At 43.2% G+C, this 23,753-nt stretch overlaps 1 protein-coding gene across 5 annotated transcripts in view; it reads left to right on the forward strand.

Annotated features, from left to right (window-relative positions):
• Positions 1–23,753, forward strand: part of fynb (FYN proto-oncogene, Src family tyrosine kinase b) — a 74,615-nt gene that overhangs the window by 10,398 nt on the left and 40,464 nt on the right. For 4 of the 5 annotated variants that reach the window (XR_013845366.1, XM_080048114.1, XM_080048111.1 and 1 more), the window contains exon 2: positions 3,081–3,136. The exons of the other annotated variant lie outside the window; for it this stretch is intronic. The gene's annotated coding sequence lies outside the window, so the exon portion shown is untranslated. The remainder of the gene's footprint in view (positions 1–3,080; positions 3,137–23,753) is intronic. 5 annotated transcript variants of the gene reach the window in all.

Raw genomic sequence — 23,753 nt, forward strand, 5'->3', positions numbered from 1 at the left:
GCACCCAAACTATACATTATGTATCTATACAAGTTTGTTTCCCATAATGCCCTGTTTCTCAGCTCCCTTTGATCAAATGAACTGTCTTTTTGCTGAGGCCTCATTCAACCAATAACAGGAAACACACACACACACACACACACACACACACACACACACACACACACACACACACACACACATAGGCATAGGTAGACATCTTTCCACTGTGGCAGAAGTGGAACACACAGTTACATCACAGCGTCACCACGGCTACGCTCCAGCAATCAGCCCAGCCCCCCACACACACACACACACACACACACACACACATTCAATTAGATTGGTGAGGCTGAGCTTTAAAATCAAATCAGCAGCAGCGGCTAATGGCTCCTTCTCACATAGCTGGCAGCAGAGGTGACGGCGTGTATTCTGTAAATAAAGAGCAGTGAGGACGGAGGCATGGCCATTGGAGATGACCCCGGCCCTCCTGACACACACACACACACACACAAAATCACTGTCCATTGTGTGACTCTGCTGTCAGTCAAAGAGAACTGGCAGACACTGTATAGTTTATCCACGCCCGGGGGGGGGGGAGGGGGATTGATTTAGTAAATAGAAGTTGCCATGCATGTCAGATAATGTCCTCTATGGCTCAGCTCTGCACTTCCTTCCTTGTGAGATTTAAAGAGCCCTTGTTCTGTTGAGGGAGATCTTGAAGGCTCTCTCAATGCCAGTTACTAAAGCAAAATACTGTCCTGTTTATGTTCAGAAAGGGTTTGTTTCTTCAGAATGGATTCAAACCAATCTTATCTTCATACTAGAGAAGGAAAGAGGGAGATATTGTTCTTTCATCTCCTGTTTATTTGAGAACTTCAGGTACTTTTTATATTAAGTGGATAAACAGCAGGTGGATAGGGTACACTTTGCTATAGATATCATCATTAAACTTAGCCAGTTGACTACTTGCATTAAAGCTATTTGTTGTATTGCAAATGATTCAGACATTTTTGAATACATGTTTTTTTATTCAATACAATATATACAACCATGTAGAGTAGGTTTAACCAGTGCTTCCAAACCACTTACACAGAGAGAGAGAGAGTATATTTGTATTTGCGAGCCTCTCATGTTTCAGATGTCAGTGTGATTTGGTCTCAGTTTGAAAATGCTGCGAAGAAGATGGAGTGGAAACACACCAGCAATTCTGAAAAGTTTAAATATCGCGAGAATGCTTTTGGCTGCGGTGGAAAATCTTCATTCTATCAAGCAAAACAAAGCAACAAAGTGCCACGGAAAGTTTAGGAATGCTTAATAAATCACGGGGACGGGGGGGTTTATATGAAGCAACGTCCACCGAAGCTGCACGGACCAACAGCCATAAATGTCTTATTTTTCCACATTGTGTTTTTTCCCATCATTTTGGATTTGACTTGCACTGTGAAATCTCATATACATCATATATTGTGTAGCAAGTGGGTTGGAGCTTCTGTATGAAGCTATTAACTAACATACAGTCATGCCGAAATGATTCATTCCCCTGGCAAATTTTGACTTAAACTTACTTTTATTCAACCAGCAAGCTTTTTCTTAATTGGAATAGACACAGGCTTCTCCCAGAAGATAATAAGACCATGTACAAGAGGCATCGTTGTGTAAAACATTATTTTTTCAGCTTTTATTTACATTTGAACAAAAAGTGGCATGTCCAAAATGATTCATACCCTTCTCAATAATCAATAGACAAAGCCTTTATTGGCTATTACAGCAATCAAACGTTTTTTTCTATAATTGCTGACCAGCTTTTTGCATGTCTCCACTGGTATTTTTGCCCATTCATCTCTAGCAATGAGCTCCAACTCTTTCAGGTTGGAGGGTCTTCTTGCCATCACCCTGATCTTTAGCTCTCTCCACAGATTCTCAATTGAATTCAAGTCAGGTCTCTGGCTGGGCCACTGTAAAACGTTAATGTATTTGTCCGGTAACCATTTCTTCGCCACTTTTGCTGTGTGTTTTGGTTCGGTGAATAGTTTCGGGCTTGACTGTTGAATGTTGATTCATGTGTAAGCGCCCTATAACCTTGTACTGCCTCTTCATCACTGCTGGAGCTGGTAGAAGAGAGAGCAGCAAGTAATGGCTGACTCAACGTTTTGCTTTTACCTTTCTGAATGACTTGGTTTCACCTCCACGGTTTCAAAATGTGTCTCCCATCTATTTGTTAACCAGTTGACATTGAGTCTAGCCTGCATGTGTTGCCTATAATACATTTAATAGCATCGCCATCTCCTTATTCACACCAGGAGAAGTGAATAAATGCTTTTCTGAAATCCACCTGCCTGTTAGAGAGAGAGAGTGGTGAAACAGGGTCTATGGTGCTGCAGGCTTTTCTTTTAAAATGGCCGATCATGTGTTTTTTGTTGTTTTACTAGTTGTTATTTTGCGTTCACGATGGTGGCATGTTTGTGTGTCAGGCGGGTGAGATGTGTTAGTGGATTGTTGTCATTTATTCCAGCGGGACACACGTGTGTTCATCCACCTCTTCCTCTCTGTCTTCTTTGACATTGTTTCCTGTTCTATAACCATGATTATAAGTCAACAGAAAAGAACATGGTCGCACTAATAGTGTATGGTCAAGGAGGCTGTTGCTCTGTGTCGACCCAAAGCATTCTGGGAAAAAATACATTTGTGAGACTCACCCTGCGCTCCAAATGACATACTTTTTCTTTTTACTACACTACATAGTAAAGTACAGAAGAGTTGTAGGGCCACAGGAGAGAGAAAAAAAAATCAGATAAGTAAGATTTTTTTTTCATTATGTCGAGAAATGTCAAGAATAAAGACAAATACTCCAAAATGCTATTGGAGTTAGTGGGGCATCTGGGTATTTTCAGCATACTCTAATTGAGGTGCATGTATTGGGGGACATCCTAAATCTTTTTCTGGCATACTCAATAGTAGGGAAGTATGGGTATTGGAATGCAGGGTAATTTTTTTGCAAATGAGTGGTGACTGACGGTTGCTGCCTGCAGGTTGACACAGCATGTTTTATTGAATGGGCCAATGAATAATGGAGTGTCTCTCTATGTGTGTCCCTATAGGGCACAAAGCAATGTGGAGGAAATAAAGAATCCTGCTACGCCAGAGAAAACCAGAGGTAGGACTGTTGACACGCCACCACTGGGCTCCTCACACTCTCACACTCCTGTTTAAACACACACACACACACTAAAAGGATAGATGTAGAGGAGACATTGCAGGTGAACAGGGGGAGAAAAAAAATTGCTTATAGATATCATCAATGAAACTTTGCCAGTGGATTACTTCATAAGACAAAGTTTGTTTTACATTACAATTTTTTGAGTAAATGTTGATTAGATTAGATGCACATTTGGCAATATCTTAGCCACTAATGATGTGTTCCGTAGCATCTCTCAAAGATCTAGACGTCGGATAAAGCCATGAGTTAAAATCTTCATTTCATATCAGAGCTAAGTGCTTTAGAAGATGGGATTTTTGTGTTCAGAGTATCGAGGAAAAGGAATGTTGGGTTTAATGGCCGTCAAAGATGGTTGTATAGGAGAAATCTACAGACACAAACAGACTAGGTTTAGCCAAATAAACACCTTAATGTACATTTTAGACCTTTGTAAGAAAGAAGACATTGTTGTAGAAGATAAATAGCCAGAAGCCTCAACATTTACCACTGAATCTGAAAAAACATACAAGGGGTTGAGGGTCATTGAGAAGTCTTCCTGTACACACACTGCTAATATGATTCCACATGGTACCTCCCCCCCCCCCCCCCCTCAGCTGCATGTCCTTGTTCTTATCCAATGCAACATATTTTCCAGACTTGAATTGCAGTGGATGAGAGATGTTTCAGTCATTATCCTAATCCGAGTGTTAGCGTGCCGGGTTATCGGATGTAAGATTAGTTATTGACAGCCGGCTGCTGTGTGTGTGTGTGTGTGTGTGTGTGTGTGTGTGTGTGTGTGTGTGTGTGTGTGTGTGTGTGTGTGTGTGTGTGTGTGTGTGTGTGTGTGTGTGTGTGTGTGTGTGTGTGTGTGTGTGTGTGTGTGTGTGTGTGTGTGTGTGTGTGTGTGTGTGTGTGTGTGTGTGTGTGTGTGTGTGTGTGTGTGTGTGTGTGTACAATTTTCACTTGCAGTCTCACTGAGTTGGTTCCTCACGACACGTTTGCGAATGTCCTGGCCATAACTTGTCGGGAGCTCGCATTTATGTCTTGCGAACATCTGACGAGCGTCGCAGGAACGGAAAGTCAGTCTCATTTTTGTCTCAAATCAGTCTCAATTTAGTTTCATATGTCGCCAAACCCTCGCAAAGTTGTCTCACACTTCTCGCACTTTCTGACTCGCGGAGACTAAATTGAGAAGGGTTTGCGTCGCGTGCGACACACCTGAGACTATTTTGAGAGAAAATTTTTCGCAAAGATGTTCAAAATTCAAGCAACAGGACTGCGAGTCTCTGCGACTCATGCGAGGAAATTGAGACAGTTTAGAGACTCCCTCGCGAATGCAGTCTCCAACTTGTTGCAAACAGTCGCAGCCCAGTGAGATACGGTCTTTAGTAAAGACGCTGTATTTATTGTCCTCCCTTTCATCCGTCACCCATTCTGTACCATAAACTCCAAACAGCTGGCAGCCAGACTTGATCATATTTTGTATTCCCCCCAGTCCAACTCAAGGAGCCTCTGTTTCTACTACACAGCATACTATTTGTTAAGCTTCAATTGTCCTGTGAGCCGTCTTGAATCCAAAGAGATGTCCACGAGAGGCCTACCCTCAGAAGCATTTCAGCCCAGAGTCCAGGAGCCCAAACCCAGCCTTCTTACAAAGGAGACACATTGTTAGAGAAGCCCAGCCCAGCAACCCACAAACAGCTCTAAAAGGAGAAGGGAATTCATCAATGGGTTAGTAGGAATCAGCTGAACAAGGGATTCCTCCAGGAAGCCACAGTCAGCTGAGTATCTGACCTTCATAGCGAGTGTATTAATTATGCAGGCTCAGTCAGAGCTGTGTGTGTGTGTGTGTGTGTGTGTGTGTGTGTGTGTGTGTGTGTGTGTGTGTGTGTGTGTGTGTGTGTGTGTGTGTGTGTGTGTGTGTGTGTGTGTGTGTGTGTGTGTGTGTGTGTGTGTGTGTGTGTGTGTGTGTGTGTGTGTGTGTGTGTGTGTGTGTGCTCCACTTTCCTACTCTGCTCCTGCCTGGCTCACAGACAAAGCTCCTTGTGAAAGATGAATCCCACACGTGACTCTCGCTTTTGATTTGATTTTTACCGGAAGAGCTTCACTGTGTGAGTATGTGAGCGTTTGCTAGTGCTAGGAAGTGAGATGTGTGTGTGTGTGTGTGTGTGTGTGTGTGTGTGTGCGTGTGTGCTTTAGCGCTCTCCCTGGGCGGGTGAGAAACAGAAAATGAGTCAGTGATTCCATATCATGTTCTCATGCCTCCTCATCTCTTTCTGCCTTTTTGAAAACAAACAGCACAGCGTGGTAATCAGTATCCCTCACACTGATTATTCATTGCTGTTATCATTGTCAGCCTTGAGACAAACACTTCCCTGTGTATGCCCTTCATAGCGGGCTGTGCTCTCTCTCTCTCTCTCTCTCTCTATCTCTCTCTCTCCTCCTCCTCAGCATGTCACCTCTATGATAATGACTGTGCCAGTGTGGGCTGTGCTGCATCTATTCACCCAAATGTCAGGCCTGGCCCTCAGACTGTTGCTCCATTGTGGTTCCCCGGTTTTAGCCCGGTGTTATGAAGATAAAGGCAGTGGGTAACAAGTCGTGCTGCTTAATGAACCTAGTTAAGCTTCCACTCCACGTTATATTGACACATCTGGTGGTGGCATCTTTGGGTCCGTGTGCTTTTTCCTTCCTGTCACTAATTAGGCGATGTGTTCAGAATGTGGGCTGCAAAAGTGTATTGTAAGCCAGCATAGCTCATACAGGCTGTGCTGTGCTGTGCTGTGCTGTGCTGTGCTGTGCTATGTGCTGTAGACTGGCTGTGCCTGTCACCCAGCCTGAGGCCACTCAGTGTAGCAACATCAGCTGAAGGTTCAGAGCATAGACCTTACCTGCTTTATAGAACCAGCCCTCTTTCATTTTTGGAAATGTTGATGATCACAGAAGAATACACTTAACTATCATGTCCATGTTTTTTAGTTTTTTTTTCTCACATATACCCACTTGAACATGGGAGTATACTCACCTAGAACAACAAAAAAGAAGAAGAAAAAAATAATAATAAAAAAAAAAATAGGGTACAAAGTCAGCAAGGACACCACGCTTAGCTCTACTGAATGGCATTGTATACTGTATGTTCTCATTCACACACTTATTCACCTACACTGCTGACATGCCTGCATCAATCTACACAGTAAAAACAAAGACAATGCATCATACATACACAATGTACCAGAACCCTCTTACATGTTCCCCATCACTACACTGTCAAGGAGCTGTGCTGGAGAGAGCAGAGAGGTGTGTGGATTAAGGCTCTGAACTCTCAACACTGTGGTGTGCTGGTTCCTCCATCTCTCAGTCAACACCCATCACTGTCAACATATCACTCAGTCCCTAACAGTGACAGCAGCACTGCTCCGGGTCGCAGAAACCATGCCTGTGTTCCAAATCGCACATCTCTTTCTTTTTACTATTCCACATACTACAGCAGAAAAGTACGGTATACAGTATGTAGTTAGCATGCAGTATGCTACAATTTGGACATACTTTTACATATTTATTTCATAATAACATCGTGCCTGGCCGTGCCTTGCTTATATACTGTACTTCTCATCGCTGGTTGTTTTCCCTCGAAAACTCCGTCGATGTGATGTAACCTCGGGTGTGTGAAGTGGGTTTTGTGGGTCCGTATCACCAAAAAAGTATGCTGATTTAAACGGGCTACATCTGTCCATATGTATTGGGGTCATCCTAAATATGTTTTTACTATACTTCATAGCAGGAACATGGGTTCAGGGCATATCCATTGGAGACAGGGCTGTACGCTTATTTTTTTAGGTGGTAGCACTGGTGCTAGCAAGCAAAAAAATTCAGTAGCACAAAAATAAATTTGGTAGCACACAAAGTAGGCTATGATTGAAAACTTGCATAACCTTAACCCTTGCATTTTGCTCTAATTACCTTTGAGCATGTCATCCTGGTCTCATTTGAGATTCACAATTAATATGATATCCTAGTGTGTGCAGTAATAATTGTAGAAAAATGAATAGGGGTGCACTGATTTAGAAAAAAGAATCTAACCTGCCAATTGCAATTTTTTGCTGATTCAGTATTATTATTATAATGTCCTTCTGTTAATTAAAACCAAACTTTAAAACATTATACATAGCCTATTAAATAAATAAGTATACACATTGGTACAATTTAGGATAAATTAAATAGGTTGTTGTGAATGTGTTGGGAGTAGCTTTTCAGTGGCTTATTTAAAACTTTGTTTAACTAGGCTACTGTTGACTGTTCTCTGCAGCTGAAGGAGTTGACTTTCAAGCTAGAAAAAAGCGCTAACTTCCTGTTCTTACCGGCTTCAAAATAAAAGTCAATTCACGTTTGGCTAGTAACAGGCTTTTAATGTGAAGGCGCACAGGAAATGTTCTGTTTGTACACGCGCTAACTTAACTGCGGTAATGTGCCGTCTCCTTCCGGCAATTGCCGTTGAAGCCTATATGGTCTAGATGCAGCCGTGAAGTTTTTATACCTAGAATCGCTGCACGAGCACAGATCCCGAGCACACATCTTTCACCAGCCAAAGTGGAGGGTGGACTTAATAACTTACTTGCCTAAGACTCATTTACCCGCAGTGTTAATGTAGAGCCCTCTAAGCAGTGTTGTGCATCTCTCCTCTGTGTTTCAAAGACAGCCTCTCCTCATTATCAACCTGTCGCACGAGTGCGATAGGATTCGTATTCATCATCGCACGTGATCAATTTCAGTAGCAAATGCGATCAAAACTGTCGCACTGTACAGCCCTGATTGGAGACATCTTCATATCATGCGTTTGTGGGTGTAGATATACATCATTTAGATACACATTTCATGAAAAGAACCTGAGGATTCACTGCTCCTCGGCATAGATTCCTTCAATGTGTAGAACTTTAAACCAATGTACAGGTGAAACAATGAGTTTCACCTGTACAGAAAATGTACCTGCAATTTATGATAATAATCATGGAGCAATTTTTAAAGGTTCAGTAAGCGGAATGTCAGTTTAGCTAACTTCCTGTCAGTGACTGCAGTTAGCAGTCCCCTCCCTCGTCCCCACGTCACCACATTAATGCACTGCGGTCTTCAAGCAGCGAGTTATCTAGCATCATCTCAGATCTGTAAGTGTGATAAAACATGATAAAAACCATCAAAACAGACATTGGGAAGGATTGTTACCTGCTCCTCCATTGTAGTCACATACACATTCACCCATCTGTCGCTCTGCACGTGCACCGGTCCGGCAGTGAGACGGGTTCCGGTTTGTAGCGTTCTCTCTTCTGATTGGTTATCAGTAGTGTTATCCCCGAAAAGTTTATTTGCCGATTACATGCAGAGCGAGTGACTGAGAGATCGGCTTCATGAAACGCGCACACTATATTTAAGGGATCACTGTATGAATAAAATTTGGCTTAATTTTGGTCAAACAAAACAAGCAGTATGAAAGCGTCATGTTTCAAACAGCTGAGATAATATTGTGTATAAGCAGTAATGAAACATTCAGTCCGCCATTGTTACTCGTATGTTGGTTATACACGTTTTTCATCTTTCATTTATAAACCTTGTATACTTCAAGTATTTATTTTTCTTAGATTTCCCAAAGTGCAGTTGGCAAAAAAAACCCAGAGAAGCCAATGTTCTGCTGCATTTAGTTTGTTCTACATGTCAGTGTAGAGAGGGGGAAATGAGCAGTTTGGACACAAAGCACCTGTCACGCTCCTAACAAACAATTTGTGGTTTCACTCTGGTCGACCGACGTTGCCTGTGTCAGTGAACAAAATAGTATGTTTCGTTTACTCCCATAACAGAGTCTTGTAGAACAATGTGCAGAAATACCTCAAGGTAAAAATATACACGCATAACAGCCAAATGGAACCAAAAATGTAGGGTTTGCTTGCCAAGACAGAGCTGCTTTATTTTTAGGATGGATTTTTGTTCCTTGGTAGTAGACAGTCAGATCCGGCTTGCACAGAGAGAAGTACGTGTATTTTTTGATATATTCTGTGTTTGAGGTTTTTCTCACCTTTTTTAACGATTCTTTCCAGCAAATCAGTTTGTTAGCCTCCTAGCATAATTGCCTAAATCATATTTACTCTACTCTACTTTTACTCTACATCTACTCTATTCTACATCTACTCTACTCTACGTCTACTTTTCGTTAGCCTAATAGCATAATTGCCTACGTCATATTTTAAGGGTTATAGAGTAGGGTAAAGTAGGTGTAGAGTAGAGTAGATGTAGAATAGAGTAGATGTAGAGTAAAAGTAGAGTAGAGTAAATATGATTTAGGCAATTATGCTATGAGGCTAACAAGTTGAGTTTTAGAATGAAGAGGAGGGATGGAGGGATAAACAAGAGAAGGTGGGATGATAGACCAACTGTGGTACACCTCCACACCAAGTTCCTTTAGAGGTGTGGCCCTCGTGTGTCAGTCCTATCTCAGATAAAGAGGCCAGAGTGGGCGAAGGGTAAGCCATGGGTTCCACTACAGCTATTTAACCATATCTCAATGAAGCCCCACAACTCTCTAGTGTTGTCTGTAATAGAGCTTTGATTGGGTGGGTGTTGTAGGCAACAAGCACAAGGCTTAAGTATGGCTCAGAGAGGGACAGGGATATTTATGCATGAGTGTTGTTGCCTGTTTATACCGATCGTCTTGTTTGTTTGACTGACTGGGGGAGGCAACACGGGTTTAAAGTTTATGAACCGACAGCTGGCTGGATGCTGCTGGCTGCAGAATGCTGTAACGCTGCTGCCTGCTACAGGAAGCACGTCTGTGGTCTGTGTGTGTGTGTGTGTGTGTGTGTGTGTGTGTGTGTGTGTGTGTGTGTGTGTGTGTGTGTGTGTGTGTGTGTGTGTGTGTGTGTGTGTGTGTGTGTGTGTGTGTGTGTGTGTGTGTGTGTGTGTGTGTGTCAGTGTGTGTGCCAGTGTGTTTGAGCGATCTGTGCCGACTATGCAGATGCTAGAGTTTCATAACCTCATCCTGTGTTACTGACTCGTCAACTCGCTGAAGAGTCCACCTTCACCACATAAGCTGCAGTCGACTCATGACCTGCTTTGGATCTGTTCAATGATTAAAGGTCACACATTCTGCTCATATGTCTGGCTCAACATTGTCATTTTCAGGTAGAATTATTATTTTTATTTTTTAAGATTTTTTTTGGCATTTTTATGCTTTATTGATAGTGTAGAGACATAGTTGAAATGGGGCAGAGAGGAGAGTGACATGCAGATAACGACCGCGGGCTGGAATCGAACCCGGGTCTGCTGCTAGTTAAATTGGTAATGATGGGGCATGGCTTTTTTTCCCGTTATGATGTCATAAGGGGAGCGAAAACCGAATGAGGTTTTCAGAAAGGCGGAGGTGGAGAGAAAGAGAGATGGTTGTTGTGTCTCCTAACACCGGGGGACCCATATTAATGTTGAAAAACCCATGAAAAAGTGCATTGTGTATTATAGGAAGGTGACCTTTAATGTCTCAGAAAGTTCTTCATTTCCTGCTGAAGGCACCTCCTAGGTTGAAGTTGTGTGTGTTGTCATGTAGCACTGCACCTTCTCATCTTCTCTGCCTGTATCTGCTGTGTGCTTCTAACAGCAGAAATGCGTCTTTAGTCAAAGTAACCTATATGTTTAATCCAATCTGTGTGCATGCAGATTAAGTGTCTAGGCCGCCATATGGCCAGGGGAAAAAGAGAATGAATTTTTATTGGCTGCTTTGAAAAAGGCAGGGGGTGGGAGGGGGAACGGACAGCCGGAAAGAAAAGCATCTGTAGCTCCTCATTGAGCCTCTTTAGACTTACTGCCCAGCCTGCTGAGAGCCCTGACAGGTATATTGTCAGTGGAGCAGGCAAGAGGGCTCGGGGTTGTACCGGGGGGCCTTTTTAATTCACACTCGGGTGGGCTTATTATGGACACGGCCGCACACAGGCTTAACAATGGATCCTTTTCACATGGCCATGGCTGGAGCTGAAAACCTCGCAAGGAGAGACAATTCTGGTTTGCAAATTAGCCTAATCTTCTTAACCCCACCCGCCCGGGGCAAAGATGAGCATCAACCCACGGAACAAAGACCTCACAAATCCTCCATGTTGTTTTGGAGGTTTCTACTCTACACACAGAGCTTCACTTATCCAAATTCCCCTCATGTGGACTGCACTTGGTTTTTCCTCAAAGCTCTCCATGTCCCTGCTAAGCTGTGTCATCACGTCTTATTTAGCAGTGATGCTGTTGTGAAGGTTGTCCAGTGGTTCAGTGCTGTTAAATGGTGTGCAAACCAACCAAACGCTAAGGGCGCTTTTGATGTTGCATAGCTTCCTCTGCTCGGGGGCCTGCTCTGGTTTGTCAATAATGGGCAGCCAGTTTCCATCAGGCCGCCACATGTTGGAGGTTAAGCTGTGACGTGGTTTTAATTATGATGGGAGGGGTGAGAGGGAGGGGTGGGGGGGGGGCGCATATGTCTACCCAGGGTCCCCGGGGACTGAGCAAGAAGCTTAATGAACAGCCCCACAGGAATTAGTGCTGCTTTAACCTCAGTGTTTTGACTGCAGGGAGAGGCTCAGCTGATTTAGAGGCCCGCTAAGGATGCTGGGACATTATCCTTTCTGTTAGCAGACAGTGTAGAGTTCTTCTTAAACTGTTCTTGGATAGGACTTTGACAGTTGTTGTTCTCCTGTACCTGAGAGCCGATTGACAACTACAGCAAGTGATTTCGTTACAGATTTATTTGGCTAATTTGGCCAATGATACCAGGTTTACAGGTTTTGACACCTCACTTTGAGAATGAATCTTTCATATAAAAATCGAAATAAAAACAGTGTACACTCAAGCGGCTTCAACAAGTACTTGGCCAAAATAGTCAAAATGATAAGAATCAGGAACTATCAGATTTAAAAGTGAATCCACAAGATTTCAAATCTCATTATCCGTGCCATGCCAGCTATAAGGACAGGACGTTTTGGAAACTTTTGATAATGGACACATTTTAGTCAGTGGCAAGAAAAAGTATTGTTTTGATTTCGTTGAATGAGTCCTACCCATTACAAATGAAAGATGCGACCAAAATCCTACAAAAAGAGTTCTAAGTGGCCACTAGTAAAATGTGAAATGTACAGAAGCCTTTAAGTAAGTAAGTTGTCCTTTTGTCCTTAAACCTGTTTCATATCCAATGTTCAACTACTTTCTTTGAGAGTGAATCATTTTCACGTTCACACAGACTTCCTTCATGTATTGTAGCGAGCGACTGACGATCCTTTGACTACAAACCAAGGTATCCTGCATTCCTTTGGAGAGGTGTGTGTGTGTGTGTGTGTGTGTGTGTGTGTGTGTGTGTGTGTGTGTGTGTGTGTGTGTGTGTGTGTGTGTGTGTGTGTGTGTGTGTGTGTGTGTGTGTGTGTGTGTGTGTGTGTGTGTGTGTGTGTGTGTGTGTGTGTGTGTGTGTGTGTGTGTGTGTGTGTGTGTGTGTGTGTGTGTGTGTGTGTGTGTGAGTGTGTGCACTTCCTCAAAAATAAACGCTACATATGATACAATTAAGCACATTGTCAGTGGTGGCAGAACTACGGTCCGCAACTGACTCTGAACCCTAACCACAACAATGTCCCAAGGTGTTGAATAGGGTCTAAGCTAACGGTCTAGGGAAGGGTGTCATACGGTATTGAATGTAAAGTCCACTGAGGCAAATGTCTATTTGTGATATTGGGCTATACAAAAAACTGATTTGATTTGATTTGATTTGATTTGATTTGATTTGATTTGATTTGATTTGATTTGATTTGATACGCACGCTGACACCGGTGCTGCTGTTTTTTCAAAGACCTTAAAGGAATACTTCACCCATACTGAACTGGCGTTCTATCATTATAAAATCACTATTATGATATAATGAATCAGGTTTTTCTTCCCTCAGTCTTCCCTCAGTCTTCCCTTGGCCCAGCTGTCCTGTTAATCCTAACCCTTACTGTGATGTCACAAGAAGGAAACTGTAGGGTTAGACAGTGAGACCATAAAACACTCTTTCTGCCTTTTCTCAGGCTAGGATGATCCGATTTAATTTTTTTTGCACATTTATACTAAATAGGCTCTCCGAGTTCAATACACCTTCATATTCCAACCGGTGAAGTCGGCCTTTAACGATAACCTGTACCACTTTCAATATGTTCAGTTACACATGCAATATACACCTGCAAAAGTGTAAATAATACTACTTCACGTGACAGTTGTTTGTCTAGGTAGTTTAGAATAAACAGGCCCTTTTTCTGGTGGTATGTTGTAGTGACCACAGTAAGCAGCTGCACGGGGCAGGAATTGACGTGAATTACTTTTCTAATCTGCAATGGATTTTTTGAATCTCTTCATTTCGAGACTTTGCTCTGCTGCACAAATGGCACACCTGACCTGACCTAGCTTAGCATAAAACCATGACACAGTTGTGAAGGTAGACCTGTGTAATCTTTTGTAAACGTATAGCTTGACATTTCATGAAGTTGAGACGGACTGTGAGAGCGGTACTGCTACAACATCATGCTAGCCCTCTTCAAATGTCATCTGTCGATTGATCTTAATGGATGCCCCCCCGCCGTGTTGGAGAGCTGCCTAGATACAAACTGTGAAAAGACCACGGGGGGCAAATTGCATCAGGCCCGCCTCTCGCTTATGATATCGCTGTGGCGGTGAATGAACAGTCTAAATGCTTCATAATGGAGTCTGAGAGGCTGCCCGCTTCAGTGGATGTGGTTTGGAAGGACACAAGGCTTCCATCACACAGACCCTGCATTCTGAATCGCATACTTTCTACTATTTAGTATGGTAGATAAAAGATTTAGGCTGACCCGATTCTTGTGGCCAGATTTAGGATGGTTAGAAGTACCCGGATGTCTACTACATTCGGCCAAGATGTTTAGTGTTGAAAACAGCATCCTATTTGGGCGATTCTGACCCATAATCCAGTGCGCACCTGAAGTGACGTCACATCGACGGAGCCTCCATATGAAAACAAACGGGGATGCGACGGATATAAAAGAAATAGGCAAGATCAAGGTGCAATTTTATGATGAAATAAATAAGTAAAAGTATGTCCAAATTGGGGGCGCCCTTAGCTCAGTTGGTAGGGCGTCCCCCCCATGGCAGCAGCGGACCCGGGTTCGATTCCAGCCCGCGGTCGTTCTCTGCATGTCACTTCCCTCTCAGCCCCATTTCAACTCTGTCTCTACACTATCAATAAAGCATAAAAATGCCAAAAACATATCTTAAAAAAAAATAAAAAAGTAAGTCCAAATTGTAGCATACTGCATCCTAATTAGATAATTTTTATCGTCAGAACTAGTATGTAGAATAGAAAAAAGAAAGAGTATGCGATTCAGAACGCAGGTAGAGTGTATACATTTTGATGAGAGACTGTGGAGACCAGGAGACGAAAACCTTCTTCCAAACTGGCCCCTGTGATTTATATTGTTCCAGTGTCTATGTTGGCTTTACAAAGCTATATACAGATGTATTGATAGGGGTTGGTAGTGGCTTCACGCATGATTGAAGCAGGATGGATGGTTGGTTAGTCACACACAGGAAGCCCCCTGATGGATTCTGCTCTGGTTAGGGCTATAGGCGATATGGCCTACAAATAAAACCCCCCATTACTTCATACCACACTCAATTTAGATTTGAATCAATATGTCTGAAACTACCAATGAAAATGCCCGAACAAACATGAATTTCCCTATAAAGAATGAAGTGTAAACCTCCATTTCACCAAACTCAATCCTTTTTTAAATAAGGTTTCTATTGATCAAACGAAGATTTAAAAAAAAAAACCCTTAACCCTAAAAAATAAATATATATAAAACATTGATTAATAAATCAAAGGTTCCTCTATCCTCCTAAACCAAGATGACTGGAAAGAAGTGCAAAACTAGCTGTCACTTTTTCTAAAATAAGTAAAGGTGAAGTAAGCGATTTATTTATGTTAATATAAGTGTTAAATCGCTCTTTATTCATACAGTGATCACTTATATAGTGTGCTCGTTTCATAAAGCCGATCTCTCAGTCACCCGCTCTGCATGTAATCGGCAATTAAACTTTTCGGGGATCCCACTACTGATAACCAATCAGAAGAGAGAACGCTACAAACCAGCACCCGTCTCACTGCCGGTGCACGTGAAGAGCGACAGATGGGAGAATGTTTATGCGCCTACAATGGCGGAGCAGGTAAAAATCCTTCCCAGTGTCTGTTTTGATGGTTTTTATCATGTTTATCACACTTACGGATCTGAAATGATGCTAGATAACTCGCTGCTTGAAGACCGCAGTGCATTAATGTGGTGACGTGGGGGTGAGCGAGGGGACTGCTAACTGCAGTAACTGACAGGAAGTTAGCTAAACCGACCATTCCGCTTACTGAACCTTTTAAAGGTGCCTCACTGCCTCTTGGAAAACAATTCATTGCATTCCTGAAAAAAAACACTTCACCTTCATAGAATGAACCTGAGACACAGTGTATCCCGCTGATTCATTTAACAAAGAGGAAAAATCGCCAATCAATAATATAGGAACTGCTTTACTTATTCTATTATTCTATAATATCCATATAATAGATCACACAATATGATCAATAAACAATAATACAATTATCCTTTTTTTTTTGATGTACAGTTTGCCGTTCACTTTGCATCTCTTGTGTGTGGCTGTGCATGTGTGTAGCCATGCATATATTATAAACCCTGTGAAGGCAAAGAATGATGAGCATTATAGATCATCCCTAGTCGGAACACAATCCTCTTTGGAGGTGCTGAGCAGTGTTCGTGTTTGTGTGTGTGTGTGTGTGTGTGTGTGTGTGTGTGTGTGTGTGTGTGTGTGTGTGTGTGTGTGTGTGTGTGTGTGTGTGTGTGTGTGTGTGTGTGTGTGTGTGTGTGTGTGTGTGTGTGTGTGTGTGTGTGTGTGTGTGTGTGTGTGTGTGTGTGTGTGTGTGCTGTCTAGACGCTGCCGTTCTGTGTGCAACAGGAACGTGCTGTACCGAGCCAGGCAGCTGCACACACTGGCGCAGGAGTCCCAGCTGATTCCCACACACACACACACACACACACACACACACACACATCAGTGCTGCCACTATAATGTGATGTGATGTGTTTAGACCACCCAGATTTTACACAGCAACCAGTATTCCAGCTCTGTTTTTACATTTTCATTAAACTATGTGGAATATCTCAATATATTTAAATATGCATTATTGTCATCATCATATTGTGAGCCATGTATCGTGATGCGTATGGTATCAAGAAGTCCTTGCCAATACACAGCCAGCCATAGTCAGAGCAGAGGTGGACTGATGCTGCACTGCCCACTGTCTTCCATCCCGTGTCCACCCTCTATCATTGACAGGCTGTCTTATTGTCATGGTTACTGCGTGGTTACACTCACAGTACTCAATGTGCTATAACCTAGCAACGGGGCTGTAGAGAAGACAGATCACTGCATTGATTGGTGCAGTCGTCAATATAGCCTCGTGAGACCAACCATATCTCACAAATGTACTCGGCGATCCATGTTGACGCCAACTACTACATGAACCAATCAGGGGCTTTCCTTCCACTAACGGACGGAGAGTGTGGAGGTTTCCGGTCTGACTGGAGGCTAGATTGATCAGAGAGAGAAACGAATGTTAAGCTCAGAGATCAGGCTGGGTTCTCTCCCCAGGCTTGAAGAAGTTCCTCAGCATTCACTGTGTGTGTAGTAAGAGGCCCCAAAGAATGCGTGTGGCTGCTTGGGTAATAATAATACATGCAACTGCTGTGAGTGGTGTGTTTATGTGGACGGCAGTGTGTTTTTATCTTGGAAGGTTGTACAGACAAGGGTGGAGACTGGGAGGACGACGACAACCAGCCAGAGTCAAAGCCATGACCGGGGGCCACGGCCTTGTTTGACTCCAGAATGGGCTCCGGTTAGTTTGAAGTGAAACAGTGCAGATGAAATATAGAGGGTTAAGAGCAGGACGCAGAGCAGGCCTCACTGGTCTATTTATAGAATGACTGGTTGACACTGCATCAGCTAAACTACTTTCCTTTAGAATGGAACAACAGAGGGGTTTTCTTTCTTAAAGCGTCTTGGGCCTGAGTCACATTATTACACTGCTCTCCTACCGTTGTTCTTTAAGGAGGTGTATGGAAACTTAACATGGTTCAATGTGTATTTGAGGCTTCCCACAACATCCTGCATGCACTCATATAATGATGAGGCTGAGATAGAGAGTGTGCGCCAGCAAAAAAAAAACGTTGCACCTTCTTCATTTCTGCACATTTGCAGGAAGGTGCAGCACCCTCAAGCTGAAATGCACTGTTGGCTTTGTTCATACTAAACTGGTGGCATTTATATCCACAGTTTGAGGCAATGGATTTCCTAGCAGTATAAAAGCATGTTCTTGGAAAGGCTCATTTTCTAATACAGTGTTTGACCCTGACACTGACTGTCCTTTGTCTTGTTGTTCTGAAAGTTGAGGACTTTGGGGAAATTGCAGCAGTATTGGCGCTGAATGTTAGCCACGCTTCTGTCAGTCTACCCCAGGGCAGCTGTGGCGACTACCGTAGTTTACCACCACCAGTATGACTGTGTGAATGAATAGAACCTGGATCCCTGTAAAGTTGAACAGTTTAAAACGTTGCTGAAGACTCACTTTTGTTGCATTGGCCTTTAACACAAGTTGAGACTTTGACACTCCTAACTTTTGTTTTTCATGTATCTTATATGTTATTTTGTATTGTATCTTGTACAGCACTTTGGTCAACTGATGGTGTTTTTAAATGTGCTATAGATATAATTTAGACTTTGACAACAACAGCAACACTACACCTATGTAATAATGCATGTAATAGACATCACACATTGTGATTCACTGAGTCAAAGCTAAAGTTATCCTGAATGCAACATTCCTGAAAAGTATATTCTAACAATGGTTTATGTGAATGAATGAATGAATGATTTATTTCAAATATGCAACAACAATACAATAATAAAAATGCAACAGGAGTCAGCCCTAGAGACTCGTGCACTGATAAGGCCGCCAAGCACTCTATAAAAATGCCACAACATATTTGAAAAGGGAAGAAGTAAAAACTTGTTCAATCCCACCCCACTTCTTTAAACAATATTTGCAGGTCAGAAATCAAAATCAAAACTTCAGACTCATTTCTCATTTTCATGATATCAATTCTATGTATCAACACTTGCATATCTGTACACCATACCGATACACATAGATACACACAAGCGTACAAACAAACACTTGCATATCTGTACTCCATACCAGTACACATAGATGCACACAAACCTACCAATACATTTCCTGTATACCCATACACTTATACATAATCCTACACATACCCATGTTTCCTACTCCCTGACACACTGAAAATGTCAGCCACTGCGACTGCCAGCACCACAGCAACTGTGGAGTCAGCCATCGCAGAAGGCCGAGCCACCACAGCACACAACACCACCCTTAAGACCAATAGCTTACTGCTGATCACACAGTTAACTATGTTAACAAGTAATGAGACGTCAAAGCCCTCCTTCATTACTGTAACTCAGGAAAACCATCTCTTTGTATCTTCTTTTAAACTGTTTCATGCTTGGACATTGCTTGATCTCCATATTCAAACTGTTCCACAGCTTCACCCCACAAATTGAAATGCAAAAGCCTTTCCTGGTTGTTCGAATGCTGAACCTGTCAAAATGTAGTTTCCCCCTCAAATTATAAGCTGTCTTTCATTAAATCATTTTTGAATATTATTTGGGAGTTTGTTGTATTCGTTGTATTCCTTTTGGAGCAAGCAATACAGCATGGCAGCAGTCTCAGGGGCCTCAGTCTTCACTCTGTTTTGTTTCAAGTTGGGTTGTGATGGGACAGTAGGATACATTTCATTCAAATGGTGTGTAATGCTTTGGTTTATGATTAAAATGCATTTTAGCCAGGATAATCTGTTCTCGTTGTAGTGGTAGTGCTTTCAAAACCCTTTCCTTGGTCAATTTTCAGGTAAAAGGTCACAGTACTGTTAGATGGAAAGAATGTCTTTAAAAGTATTCTTAGTGTTGTACCTGTATTGGGCATCATAGTCATTATAGACATTTCCCCTCATGCTATCTTAAACTGACTCAATTATGTATCCACACATCTACTGAAATATGACTCATCACACCTTAATAAATCAATAAAAAATGCTCTCCTCTTACTATTGTTAGCACATTTGAAGGACAATGTAGAAACACGCTGTTTCCCCCACACTGTGACTTGTGTCTGGGTGCGTGTGGAAGACAAAACAAGCACCTGGAAATGTCAATCCATCCCTGTAAAGGCACTCAGAGAGCTCTACTCTGTTCTGTGCTCAACTGGTCCCTGAGCCAAAGCCCAGTGGTGCTGTGTAGGCCACACACTGCCTGACAGCATACAGCAGCTCAGCGGCTCAAGTGAATGATGTATGCACACACATTAAATACATTGTATATTCGACTTATATATTTACCCAATATACTGTATGTGCAGACTCTCACCCAATATATCTGACATACCTTTTTACGGCAACGTCATAAAAGTAGCTCCTTGTAGTCTGGCTCTGTTTTATCGTTACAAGCAACAAAAAAAAGAAAAAGAAAAAAAAAAAAAAGCTAGAAGAGGCTTTTGAACCTTCATTAAATGGCCTACTGGGTTACACACATGTTAGTGAACTGTTGATGTGAGGTGTGTGCATACAGTGTGCAGGCTGCTGACCTTCTGTTAGCAATACAGCTGTGTCCAGGACTTGACCCTATACTAGCAGCCCCCACACTCCTGCTCCTTCCTCTGGTCCTCCCCATGAATCAACAACCAACACAAGACTGCTCTCCTCATTCTAATATCCATCTGCCGCTCCCAGGGAAACCATCCATTATACTTCCATTATGTTCAATGTCTCTCCTTCCACTCCGTCCAACAACCTCACCCTTTAAATGTGGTTTCAACTCTAGCTGCACATGTGGTTGGTAACATGTACAGTAATGCTAAGACTTCACAAACAACAGGCATGCTCTGACAGCTTGTTTAGTACTGTATGTGGACAGGCATGTGGCCCAACGAGGTTGTCCCAGTTTAAACACCTCATAATCCCCCTAAACCAGAGAGGAGATGCTGCTGTCTGAATCCAACCATAAAGAGTAAAGAGTATCAGACAAACTGGGAGATACATTTATGCCCAAACTTGACTTTATGGTCTTCCTTGCTGGGAGACGATCTGTGCACTGTGTGGAGCTCACACTGAGAGGGATAAAAGCAGGAGAGGGTCTGGGCCTTTTTTAATGGAGGCTACTGGAGCATCCTCAGGCACACACCTCCTGCAGGGACACGTGTTGTAAAAGAGAGAAGGAGAGCTGTGAAAAGCAGATAATCCAGCCCAGATCTTTGGCTTTTATAGACTCTACTACTCCGCCCCAGCCCTCTTTGAATGAAAGTGAAACCTTGCAGTGCGGTATAGCTGGATATAGCCTTTGAATTGCAGGAATGCTTAGCGAAGGCCAAAATGAGAGAGCTTAACTCTTTTAACACTGACCTCGGGCCAGCCGGTGTCTGCTGAAGTCTGCTAGTTAGAGTTGTGAGGGAAAGAAAAAAAAAATCCTATATTATGAGTCATATTGTTGCTGTTTTTCCTCTTAGGTGAATGAACAATTCCTCCTTCCCTGACATTGTCCCAAGGTCTTCAATGCTTTTCTATCAGAGCTGCTGTTAGTTTTTTCAGACCATCTAAAAATAGCCATGCCCCAAGTTTTTTCCTTTTTTAGTCCCAGTGGACGGATTGTCAGTGAAGTGTCCCTGGTGTATTCACTGGCTCACCGCAGAGGAGGCCTGCTTCCATGGAAAGGAGGGGAGGCGGCTTGGTGTCACTGTGGTTAGGTGTGCTAACCTCCATGTGTGACCTCCATGACCCCACAGCATGAAGCCAGCCCCTCTGAATGAGGCCTTCCCCTCAGTAGATACAGGCTAGAACGTTACTGTAGGAGAGAATCATCCCTTTATTTCATCTTGGGTCAGCTTCCCCTAATCCAATCACAGAGCTGCTAGTCATTTAGCACTTATAAGGTTGATATAGTGTTAAGCCTTCTTCTAACGTGACTTATAACCTCATATCATGTTGTAGCTAACAAATAATTAAGGAATTTATTAAGAACTGCTGTTTTTACATATAAAAGGAGTATTATTTGTAAATACATTTTGGATACGGTATTAGCACCCAACCTTACCAGGCCATACATGCCTTCCATTCTAATTGATCTTTCCCTTTCTTCTGACCCATCTTTCTTGCTCCTTTTGAATGTCTCTCTCCCACACACACTCTCTCTCTCTCCTCATCAGTAAACATTGATTCATGAGCAGCCCTTCACAGTAGGCTATAGGTGTGATGGGAGGTTAGGCAGCGGGGGGGGGGGCAGTTCAGCCAAGAAGTGATCGCACACGCACGCTGAATAAATAATTCTGGCTGAAATGATGGGGTTAAACTGTAGTGCCCCAGTGCTGTGTCATAGTTATGCCTGATCTGAGGCACACAGTAACTCGCAGCTGTGGTGATAAATGAGCATCACTTTGGGGTGGGTGACCTTGGCTGGCACAGGCCTCCTCCCTCCTGCATGACACATGGTAGGACTGCATGCTGGTAGTTCCCCCTGGCAGAGCAGAGGGCACAGCACGTACCACCCACAGCCCATCATTAGCTGACTTTGGTTCATGTGTCCGGGCTTCACTCTCTCTCTCTCCTCTAATCTACCCCCATCACCCACCATCTCTTTCCCTCTAGCTCCGTCTCACTGTTCCCCCTATAATCACCTCCCTAATAACTTCAAGCAGACCTCTCTCTCTCTCTCTCCCTGTCTCTCTCTCTCTCTCTCTTCCTCCTTCTCTCTCTCCCTCTGTCTAACTGTGTAGTTCCTCCCCGGTGAAGGGCACACCACAGAGACAATATAAAGTGTATGATTATTTCATGGTGTGTTTGTACTAGCTGAGCAGAGTAAAGCAGGCAGTAGTAGTAGCTGTGTGACACTTTAATTGAAGGTGCAGTGTGTAAAGGGATTTGGTGTTTTCTCAGAACAGACTTGGTAGAAATTGAATGCAATGTTCATAAAGTATGTTTCAATTTGTGTATGATCGCTGGAAAAAGTTATGGTTTATTTTATTTTATTTAAAACGAGCCTTTAGGAGTTTCTACAGTAGCACAGAACGGACAAACCTTAAAACAGCACTACGTGTTTTTTTCTCACCACTAAACGACGCGTTAATTAGACACATCCCCAGTATTGGGATCAGGTGCGGATGCGGCCGTATTTGACTTATCAGATATCAGACTGTGTATCCGACTGATGGATCAGTGCATCTCTTGTAGTAGTATCTTAAACGTGTCCATGTCAAGGATATACATCCGCATGCATGTCCCAATCTGGGTCTAACAAATTAGCGTCCGCCTCTCCGCGCTCAACCCAATGCAGTGTCTGGTCTCCTGAGTTTCAGAGGAGTATTCATTCAGTCAGACATGGTCCTCCAACGACCAAAGGGATAGAGAAAGGAAAGCCTACTGTGAGGATGTTTAATACAAGAGTGTCCCCCCTGCCCCCCCTCCCCCCCATCAAATATAGATGAAGCTTGTCCCTGGACGAACGCTCCCTAACGCCCTAACATACCTCCAGCTCTGAACAACCAACCGGTCCCATGAAAGATTCATGCAGTGTCACGTGCCTCAGGCAGACCCCCACCCCCACCCCCACCCCACCAAGCACCATCCTCTGTCCTCCACTCTTTTCTTCAGACATGGAGCACAGGTGGACACAGCACCTTATTTTAGCTTGTGTGAACCACTTTTCATCCCATTTAGCCCTTTTAATCACGCTCGTGTAATGTTGTCATGATTGGGAGAACCTAATGAATTTGTGTTCTATGAATGGCCTTACTTAGCATTAACTCATTATAGATCAGACTAACCATGGATGCTCATGTCCTGCTCTGTCAGTGGATTTCCCCCTGAGGAGCTTGATTGATTGTATGTTATGAATCACATCAAACACCTCTGTAAGACAGCATTCTACCACCTCAAGAACATCGCCAAACACTCACCCTGGCAGATGCAGAAAAGCTCGTCCATGCCTTTGTTTCCTCAAGGTTGGACTACTGCAATGCACTCCTCATCGGGATCCCTGGCAAGAGCATCCAGAGGCTCCAGTACATTCAGAACAGTGCTGCCAGGATCCTGATGAGGGTGCGCAAGCACGACCACATCACCCCCATCCTGAAATCACTGCACTGGCTCCCTGTCTCACTCAGAATTGAGTACAAGGTCTCCCTCCTCACCCACCAGTGCCTTCACGGACATGCCCCCCTTTACCTTCAGGAACTCCTCACCCCCCCGACAACCTCACGTACACTCCGTTCAGGATCCACTCACACCCTCCAAACCCGACATACAAAGCTGTGCACCATGGGTGATCGGGCCTTTTCTGCTGCAGCCCCTAGACTATGGAACGCTCTCCCTGACCAACTGAGGGC

This window comes from Ammodytes marinus (assembly GCF_949987685.1).
Source record: "Ammodytes marinus genome assembly, chromosome: 19".
NCBI classification, from domain to species: domain Eukaryota; kingdom Metazoa; phylum Chordata; class Actinopteri; order Uranoscopiformes; family Ammodytidae; genus Ammodytes; species Ammodytes marinus.